Source organism: Lolium rigidum, chromosome 2, assembly GCF_022539505.1.
Source record: "Lolium rigidum isolate FL_2022 chromosome 2, APGP_CSIRO_Lrig_0.1, whole genome shotgun sequence".
NCBI classification, from domain to species: Eukaryota; Viridiplantae; Streptophyta; class Magnoliopsida; order Poales; family Poaceae; genus Lolium; species Lolium rigidum.
The window spans coordinates 100,751,157-100,761,114 of NC_061509.1; positions in this window are offsets into that span (position 1 = coordinate 100,751,157).

Genomic DNA, 9,958 nt, shown 5'->3' on the forward strand with positions numbered 1-9,958 from the left:
AAACTCAGGCAAGCGAGATAAATAATTGTTCCTTATGTATTGCAATCTAGTAGCCACTTTGTCTTTAGAATAACTTGGGGGGCTCGATAATCGACGAGTCATATGCCAAGGAAATATGCTTTTTGTACCTTATTCAGTAAAAACAACTATACAGGTTATATGAGCGATTATGCTTTTTTTATATCTCCTTTGGATCTCCTATTCACCAACTTGATGTTACACAACATTATCTTTAGAACATTGTGAAGTTGTTCTAGCAAGTCTTTGATTTATCTTGGGTTTCCAGATAGACACAAAGATTATGAACAGAATTTGAGAAGTCGCTTCACGAAAAATAATTTAATATACAATAAGATTGATGAGAATACAGATATAATTTGTCTCAGAAAACAAAAGAAATTTATTTGATTTGGAATATCAAAGAATTTTGTCATAGAAATTTGATAACTTAATTTATTCCTTGACGTAGTGGATGTATAATTTGGAATGGATCATTAATGCAATTGAGTACTTTCTTTCGATTATGCAATATTATATCTTTCAAATGATTCTTGGATTCTAACAAATGGACCTGGTAGTTTAAAACATTGATGCAGTAATCTTGGTGGATTGTTATGGAGTGTTTTTCAACTTGTGAAAATGCCAGCAATAAGCCAAGGGGAGATGTGAATATTATGTTTATTTTCAATGAGCAATTAGCAACAGGTCTTATTAATTTACCTTTAAAAAGGAAAGGTTAAAGATAATATGCAACTTAAATTTTGGAGAAATTGGATTGGTTTTGCATCAGCCTCTTGGATAGTTCTTTTTCCTCTACTTTTTGTTCACTCCCATGACAAAACCAACTTGAGATCATGTACTGTGTGGTCTAATTAAGATTCCCGGACTAATATTTTGGTTTAAGTATTGGCTCCAACATAGTCAATTCAAGGACATTGTTCAAAATGCATGGAATCCGCATTGGGTAAATAAATGCAAAATTCCAAAATCGAGGCGCGAAATTATGGGCAAAATCTTCGCTGTTTGAAGGATCTCCAAACAAAGTGAATTGATTGTTGCTGGAGAACCAGTCTTTGTCTCTTGAGTGGGATCTCGGACATTTGAAATCTCATGTTATTACTCTTCTTCATAATCAATTTCTTTCAGGGAAAGACAAAGCTGTAAAAAGCGGAGATGCAGGTACAAAATTCTTCCGCTAAAAACCCTCACATCATTTTAGAAAAATTACTGTTTCTTCCATGCGAAATAACAAAATGTGAATGTCTGATGCAAGTAAGCGGAGATTCTTTGGAATGCTTCAAAGAGGAAAATGGGACAATTTGAAATGCAATTTAATTTGGAAGATTTATATATTTACTGAATGTAACATAGGAAGAAAACTGAAATTCCTTTTCAGAAGTTGATGAAGTCATCAAGAAGACTGCCAAATAATGGAAATGCGATAATTTAACAATGATTTTATAAATTCTTTGTAGATATTAATGCTAATTAAAAGCAATTAAGACTTCTATGATAAAACATTTCTTTGGAAAACATTAGTACATCACACAGTTCTAAAATGATGCCCCAATATACAGAGATTCGAGCCAATTTCTCTGCAGCAATAATTGTCACTAAGGCAACTGACCAAACTGTTGTAATAGGCTGCAAACCCATCTGAAACAGAATGTATGAGTTTCCTCAAGATCACCTTAGGTTATGCAGGTTAGGCCTTTGAATATCTGTTTTACATTGAAAATTATTTTGCTGAAGTTGGGCTTTGAAAACTTTTGATAAGAGTGGGCATAGTTCCATTCTTAAGATTCACAGCAAGTTGGTGAAGATGGATAGAATGGTGCCTTCTATCAGTGGGACACTGTAATGAAATTCTGGAAGAGATTCTGTGCAGAGAGAGAGTCGGGGACAAGTGACCCTCTCTCTCCTCTTCTTTGTCTTAGCTGGCAGTTTGTTACAAACATTTTTGAAGCAATGGCTAGTAATCCCATTAGCTGTCAGTTTTCTGTGATACAATATGCTTATGACACTTCGATAATTATGAAAATTTGAAGCAGAACCTTATTTGTCTAAAAACACTTTGCATTCTTGGAATCCACGAAGTGAAAATGAATTATCATAAATCCAACTTATGCCAATAAATATGAACAATAAACATTACACTTTCTTGCCACCTTAAATACAAATGCAGAGCTTCCCTTTCACTATCTTGGTTTGCCACTATAAATGCTAGGCCATGGAACACTTCATTTCAATGATTCAAAGGATAATCTAGTGGAAGGAACATTTGATTTCTTTAAACTATGGAGAAATTGCGGTGGCTCCTTTCATCTACCCTTAATTTCTTTATGCATGTTTTGATAACCTTCATTTGTAAAGAAAACTGAAATATTTGCAGGCATTGTCACTACAGAGAAAAAATGTGATATACGAGCTAAAGATGCAGCACTTATTTCTTGGAAAAATTGCTAAACCCAAAAATCAGGTGTCTTTAGATGTAAACACAGATATTTAACTGAAAAATTTGGATAAAATTCTGCAATGGTCATGACATTCCTTAGATAAAACTTGTTAAGAATAACTATTACAATAATGAGACTTGCCGAGGTAACTGGAGGATCATTTTGGTACATTTGAAATTGATGCATTAAGCAAAGGATTTAGCCAAATGCAACATTGAGATGGAAAATCAAGTTTGGGCTTAGTATTGGAAGGATTGTTTGCGGCCTGTCTGTACTGTATGCAAGGAATCAATTTATGTAAATTCAGAAAATGATTGAATACAGTTCTTGGAGACCTAGTTTCATTTACCTCTTTCTACTTGAGCTACAGCCAGGAATTCTTGTTAATGGAGAATTTTAATAAACATGCTAGAGAAAAGATAAGTGAAAATTAATGGAAACATATTTGGGAAACTATTCTTCTTTGTTAAACAAGCATAGTTGGAATTTCAAGGTGCATCCTCACTTTGCCTGGATTTGGAGAATGTGACCAAAGCAAAGTTTGTCCACTGATAGACTCACTAGAAATACGGTGAAAAGGAAGAATATGGTCTTGCCACTCCTGTAATGTTCTCCATGAGAAGAAAGATATGGCTCACTTGTTGCAGAATTGCCCCTTGCTCAAAACTGGCTGGAACTTCATTTGCTGCCAAGAAGAATAGGCATTTCAAGCTTTCAGCGATATGAAGGAAAATAAATTGCGTTTGCAATAGGTATGTAGGCATGTAAAGCATTTTGAAATTTCAGAAATAATAAGATTTTCTATATTACTCAAACTTTCTGCAATTTGAAAGTTATCTTCCTTCAAGAAGCAGAATACTCACATACGGAAGTCAGAAACATGCGGTACTTTAGATAGTTGCAATCCCTAATTTTAGTTTGGATTTTTTATTTTCTTGTATTTTGTTTGCTTTGCAGAAGGATTCTCTCTCTTCTTTGTAAATACTTACTTATATTAATATAAAAATTAGGTGGGTTTACTAGCTACATTTCACCTTCAAAAAAGATTACAAGAAACATCTATGAATCTCAATCATGTAAAACTCATGGATTATTGTATTGAAATACATAGGAGAGAGATGAACCACATAGCTACGTACAACCCCGGCCTGATGGAAAACTCTCCCTCCTCGTAGGGCGATAAGCAGTAATAGAGATAGCGATGAGATAGCGATGGTATCGATGGAGAAACACTTCCGAGGCCGCTCCGGCAGCGTGCGGGGCAAGACCTGTCCCCCGAATCTTGGACTGCTTGACAGCGGCAGCTGCAAATGATTTAAATCCTCCGCCAATAAACGACCGAAAACACAAATAGGCGGAAAGAGGCGGCCTCGGAGAGGGCTGGGGCCACCACACCATAGGCGCGCGGCCCCCACGTGGCAGCATGTGGGGTGGCAGTGTGGGGCCGGTTTCCTCTGGCGGCTCTCAGTGTTGGATAGTTCCGGGAAGAACAGGTCTTGATTCGTCGGTCGAAAATATTTCGTTGCTAGAAGATTTACGAAACCAAAAACGAAAACGAGCTGACGCCGGCATCTTGTCAGCCGTTGAATTCACGAACGCATAAATATGACATATAATGTGCATAAAACATGTAGATATCATCAATAATATTGACATGGAACATAAAGAATTATCGATAAGTCGGGCATATCTCGTATCTATAATTTCTTATGTTTCCATGCTGATTATATGACAATACTCATGTTTTATATACAATTTATATCATTTTGATGCGTTTTCGGCACTAACAATATGAATCTTTGGCCCTTGATTCTGTTACCACTGGCTGTTTTGGTTCAATCCTACACGAATATTCTGGAATTATGCGAACAAGCCAAATTTCTTCGGTCTCGAACGCAGAGAAGTCAAGGAAGGTAGCGGACCCACGCCATGCTCTTGGCGCGGAATGGCCACAACGGCGTTCTCGGGGAGAGCGCCACGGGCTCCTCCAAGCACGCCACTATATTCTCGGTCGCGAAACCCTAGAAACAACAGTCGGTCAGCAACACCATCATCAGCAGATAAGACTGGGCCAATCTACAACCGTACGCCGCAGCGAGAATTACCCCGAATCAGCCATCGATACCTCGCCATCTCATGCATGAAATGAGGAAGTGGTTATACATTGACAACAATGATATATATACATGGTATGTCTTTTATGAGCTTTAATATCCTCTATTAATCTATGATACTCTAGTGATGTTATTAGTAGTCTATTCCTCATGATGTAAGCAAGTTGGCGATTAATTGTGCATCGTATTAGTGGCGTAGATTATGATTATACCAATCTCTTGTAAATTCTATAGTTAACTATTACTATGATAGTATTGATGTGATCTATTCCCCCTTTCTGCTATTGTTGACGTGGTAATGTTAGTACTCGGTCTAAATGCAGCGGTCTATTATGCAAGTATATGCTCAGTTCTCTCCACTTGATGTGGCGTATAACGTATTAAATAGATGTGTATTCCTTTATGGTGTAGACTATTTACTCGGCTTATGCTCTTGTAGCCCTAAAACTTGTTTGTGTAACAAGAGAGTGTTTAAAACAGCAAAGTGGGGATTTTAGTTGTTTGATTATGTGATCGTGACAGAGTGTCCACTAGTGAAATTGATCCTGAACTGACAAACATTGAAACACACCGTTTCCAACAAGTGCAACATCTTGCTTGCTGCCATTTTATTTCAATTGCAATTACTATCTGCAATCATCCATAATACAGCATTTCACTATCTCGCCCAGACTGGAAATTTATACATCGACAAATTGTATTAGGTGTGTTAGACCTCTTAGTATAAGTTTATATTTTCCTCCAGTTGACCACAGGTGATCCCTTAAGAAACTTCTTTGTATTCTATTTCTATGTAGGCTTAATAATATCTACAAGAATAAATGCGTAATGCAGCATACAGCGACAAACAAAAGTATTCACATCCTCCGACTGCTAAAGCTATTTCCCTGCTTATTGTTGCCGAGTGTGTGAGTGCTGCAAGTATCTCCTTTAAGATCCTACAATCTTTTTAGTTTCTTGTTTTATTTGCACTAATTAAAACTTAATGAAAAACAATAAATAGAGATCTTTATGAACACAGTGAATTAGAGAACATGACTATTTGAAAAATTAAAACCCATGGAATTTTACCTGCAAATAGCAATAACAACGTAACATGAGTGCGAACACTATTATGCCTAATGCTGTAAAGAAAGAATTTAAGCTGAAGAGCAGTTGTGATATTTTGAAATTTTGAGGAAGAAAAATTAGCTTTTGACTATGACTCTGCCTTCCCATGATGATGATAATGATAATTATTGTGAACCATACTATGGAGGATAAAGTTTATTATGATTATACCATGCGCAGTTTGCGATAGTATGATGGATATGTGGGTCCCACTATTTCTAATAAAAATTGATTATGCTTTGACTGTGGAAATAATGATTCTTTTATGCATAATGAATCTGCGAATGTTTTATGTGATAGTTATGTTATTGTTTGTTCATGATATGCTGAAAGTTATTATGAAGGAGAAGCATGGTTATATGCATCTTATGTAGCCAAGTTTCCCGCTGTGATATTTGCGACTGCTGTGGTTCGTATGCCACTAGTGGCTGTCATGCTCTACATGACTTGTTTATCTAGATTCCTTTTCATAGGAGTTAGGTGGAACTTTAAAGTGTTTCTTATTTGTGCTTTTGATGCTCTCGCGAGCTTCAACTCTTATTTCTTGCGGAAGCATCATTCATATTCTTATGAGTCCATCTTAATGGCACTTCGTTGGAAGATGGCATGCATGTTTATTTTGCTGCCGTTTTGTTATTGTCTTGGGGTGTGCCTCTTGCTATCACGCTTACTTGCATTGTTGTGCCAAGCAGGTAGAAAGTCTTTGATAGCGTAAAGTTGATACTAGATTTACTGTAAATACGACTTTTAGCACAGTCGCGTTTGGAGCAATTCATAGGATACTGCAGCAAAGATAACTCTTGAAAGTCTTTATATAAAGCGTGAATCCCGAGACCAATGCTGCGCTTTCATTCAATTTGAGATTCTTCATCTGAGTCATGTTAAGTGCTCTCGAAAAAATTCGTCTTTACTGAACGTTCTATTTTGACAGATTCTCCGCCTTTATTTCGCATTGCTTCTTTTAACTGTTTTGAGTGGATTTCTTTGCTCCATTAACTTTCGGTAGCCTTGGGTAATGTCCATAAGTGTTAAGAATGATTATGTCACTGCCTGAACATGTGAATTTTGGTTATGCACTAACCCTCTAATGAGATTGTTTTGAGTTTGGTGTGGAAGGAAGTTTTCAAGGGTCAAGAGAGGAGGATGATATGATATGATCAAGAAGAGTGAAAAGTCTAAGCTTGGGGATGCCCCCGTGGTTCATCCCTGCATATTTCAAGAAGACTCAAGCATCTAAGCTTGGGGATGCCCAGGCATCCCCTTCTTCATCAACAACTTATCAGGTCACCTCTAGTGAAACTATATTTTTATTCCGTCACATCTTATGTGCTTTACTTGGAGGCGTCACGTGTGCTTTTATTTTTGTTTGTGTTTGAATAAATTCGGATCCTAGCAATCCTTGTGTGGGAGAGAGACATGCTCCGCTTTTTCATATGAACACTTGTGTTCTTAGTTTTACTTTAATATTCATGGCGGAAGCTGAAAGCCCTCGGCATTTATTGCTATTTGGTTAGAAACAGAAAATGCTTCATGTGGTAGTTGGTATATTGTCTTGAATAATTTGATACTTGGCAATTGTTTTGAGCTCTCAAGTAGATCATGTTTAAGCTCTTGCATCATGTAGTTTAAACCTATTAGTGGAGAACTACCGTAGAGCTTGTTGAAATTTGATTTGCATGATTGGTCTCTCTAAAAGTCTAGATATTTTCGGTAAAAGTGTTTGAGCAACAAGGAGACGAATGTACGGTCTTATAATGCTTGCAATATGTTCTTATGTAAGTTTTGTATGTACCGGTTCATACTTGTGTTTGCTTCAAACAACCTTGCTAGCCAAAGCCTTGTACTGAGAGGGAATGCTTCTCGTGCATCCAAAACCTTGAGCCAAAACTCATGCCATTTGTGTCCACCATAACTACCTACTATGTGGTATTTTCTGCCATTCCAAAGTAAATTGCTTGCGTGCTACCTTTAAAATTTCATTCCTTGTCTTTGCAATACATAGCTCATGGGAAAGTAGCCTAAAAACTATTGTGGTAATGAATATGTCGCTTATGTATCTTATTTCTTATAAGTTGCTTGTTGAGCGGTAACCATGTTTACAGGGACGCCATCAACTTGTTACACCTTTGTTGAATATCATGTGAGTTGCTATGCATGTTCGTCTTGTCTGAAGTAAGGGTGATTTATCATGATTAAATGGTTTGAGTATGCATATTGTTAGAGAAGAACATTGGGCCGCCAACCAAAGCCATGTATCATGGTGGAAGTTTCAGCTTGGACATTAATCCTCAATCTCTTATGAGAATATTATCATTGTTGAATGCTTAAGCATTAAAGAGGAGTCCATTATCACGTTTTCTATGTTGTCCTGGTATGGATGTCCTTAAGTTGAGATCTATCAAAATCGAGAAATCAAATGCGATCTATCTCCTTGGACCTTTGTACGAAGTGGCATAGAGGTACCCCTTTGTGACACTTGGTTGAAACATATGTAATGCAATGATAATCCATGGAAATCCGAGCTAATTAGGACAAGGTGCGAGCACTATTGGTATTCGATGCATGAGGCTTGCAACTTATAGGAGGTTTTATGCATAACACATATGAATTATTACTACAGTTGACAAAATTGTTTCCATGTTTTCAAAATAAAAAGCTCTAGCACATGAGTAATCCCTGCTTCCCTCTGTGAAGGGCCTTTCTTTTACTTTATGTTGAGTCGGTTTACCTACTTCTTTCTATCTTAGAAGCAAACACTTGTGTCAAGCTATGTGCATTGATTCTTACATGCTTTACTTATTGCACTTATTATATTACTTTGTGTTGACAATTATCCATGAGATATACATGTTGAAAGTTGAAAGCAATTGCTGCAACTTAATCATCCTTTGTGTTGCTTCAAAACCTTCTATTAAGAATCTATTGCTTTATGAGTTAACTCTTATGCAAGACTTATTGATGCTTGTCTTGAAAGTACTATTCATGAAAAGTCTTTGCTATATGATTCAGTTGTTTAATCATCATCTTTACCATTGCTTTGAGATCACTTCATTCATCTCATATGCTTTTACAATAGTATTGATCAAGATTATGATAGTCAGCATGTCACTTCAGAAATTATCCTTGTTATCGTTTACCTACTCGAGGGCAGTAGGAACTAAGCTAGGGATGCTTGATACGTCCCAAACGTATCTATAATTTCTTATGTTCCATGCTACTTTTATGATGATACTCACATGTTTTATACACATTATATGTCATATTTGTGCATTTCCGGCACTAACCTATTGACGAGATGCCGAAGAGCCAGTTGTTGTTTTCTGCTGTTTTGGTTTCAGAAATCCTAGTAAGGAAATATTCTCGGAATTGGAGCGAAATCAACGCCCGGGGGCCTATTTTTACACGAAGCTTCCAGAAGACCGGAGGAGACGAAGTGGGGCCACGGGGGCGCCGCCACACTAGGGCGGCGCGGCTAGAGGAGGGGCCCGCGCGGCCTAGCGTGTGGGGCCCCGTGACTCTCCCGACTCCGCCCTTCCGCCTACTTAAAGCCTCCGTCGCGAAACTCCCCGATGCTGAGAGCCACGATACGGAAAACCTTACAGAGACGCCGCCGCCGCCAATCCCATCTCGGGGGATTCGGAGATCGCCTCCGGCACCCTGCCGGAGAGGGAATCATCTCCCGGAGGACTCTTCACCGCCATGGTCGCCTCCGGAGTGATGAGTGAGTAGTTCACCACTGGACTATGGGTCCATAGCAGTAGCTAGATGGTCGTCTTCTCCTTATGTGCTTCATTCTTGGATCTTGTGAGCTGCCTAACATGATCAAGATCATCTATACGTAATCCTATATGTTGTGTTTGTTGGGATCCGATGGATAGAGAATACTATGTTATGTTGATTATCAATCTGTGCACACACACACACACACACACACACACACACACACACACACACACACACACACACACACACACACACACACACACACACACACACACACACACACACACACACACACACACACACACACACACACACACACACACACACACACACACACACACACACACACACACACACACACACACACACACACACACACACACACCTATGTGTTGTTTATGATCTTGCATGCTCTACGATTATTAGTAGAGGCTGCGGCCAGGTTTTACTCTTAACCAAGGGTATTTATGCTCGATAGTGGGTTCATGCCTCCATTAAATGTGGAATGATGTAATCCCAGCAGCAGCTTTCTGTACCACCACCACCTACACACAC